Source organism: Mandrillus leucophaeus, unplaced genomic scaffold (assembly GCF_000951045.1).
Source record: "Mandrillus leucophaeus isolate KB7577 unplaced genomic scaffold, Mleu.le_1.0 Scaffold347, whole genome shotgun sequence".
Lineage (NCBI taxonomy): Eukaryota > Metazoa > Chordata > Mammalia > Primates > Cercopithecidae > Mandrillus > Mandrillus leucophaeus.
The window spans coordinates 373054-374094 of NW_012103665.1; the positions used below are offsets into that span (position 1 = coordinate 373054).

The following is a 1041-nucleotide window of genomic DNA, read 5'->3' on the forward strand; positions in this document are numbered from 1 at the left end:
CAATCTTTTATTCTCTTAATGCCTTATTTCTTTTGTTCCTTTTTTTTCATTAAAAGGCTATCATTTCTGGTTTCTATAATCAATGTCTTCAACCCCTAATACCATTTGAGATTCTTCACTTTTTTGTGTATTATCAAATAGCACTTCAAAAGCACATAGAGACCTGAACCATTGCTTTAAACTAGTTTCAGTTGCATTGTCAAATGCTCTTGGTGGAAAAGGGATAATCCTATATTGTTGCCCCAACAAAGGTGCTATCAAACACATAAGACATGAAACAAAATGGAATTTGTAGTGTATAATTCCTTTGCAATGAGACTACCATTACAGTTATGATTTCCTTCACTCTTTTAAAAACTTCATTGAAATATAATTTATATACCATAAAATTCACCTGTTTTAAATGTACATACCAAAATGTACAATTTACTGATTGTACATATATTGTAAGTGTACACAGAAATGTGCAGTTGGCAACCCAGTATAATTTTAGAACATTTCCATCCCAAAAAGAAACCTTGTGCCTATATATACAATTATTCCCACTCCCATCCTAGTCTAAGACAACCACGAATCTACTTTCTATCTCTATAAATTTTATTTTTATAGGCATTTTCATTTAAATTGAATCATGTAATATGTGGTCTTTTATGTTTGGCTTCTTTCACTTAGTATTCAAACATATAGTATATGTAATGGTACTTCTTTTTTTTTTTTTTTTTGAGACAAAGTTTCACTCTTCTTACCCAGGCTGGAGTGCAGTGGCGCGATCTGGGCTCACTGCTGCAGCCTCCCAGGTTCAAGTGATTATCCTGCCTCAGCCTCCCAAGTAGCTGGGATTACAGGTGCCTGCCACTATGCCCAGCTTATTTTTTTTCTATTTTTAGTTGAGATGGGGTTTCACCATGTTGGCCAGACTGGTTTCGAACTCCTGACCTGAGGTGACCTGCCCACCTCTGCCTACCAAAGTGCTGGGATTACAGGCATGAGCCACCATGCCTGGCCACTTCATTCCTTTTTTTTTTGAGACGGAGTCTTGCT

The 1041-nt window shown here is 36.3% G+C and overlaps 1 protein-coding gene across 1 annotated transcript in view; it reads left to right on the top strand.

Annotated features, from left to right (window-relative positions):
* KATNBL1 (katanin p80 subunit B-like 1) overlaps positions 1 to 1041 on the top strand; it is a 54919-nt gene that overhangs the window by 12466 nt on the left and 41412 nt on the right. The gene's annotated exons all lie outside the window — the stretch shown is intronic.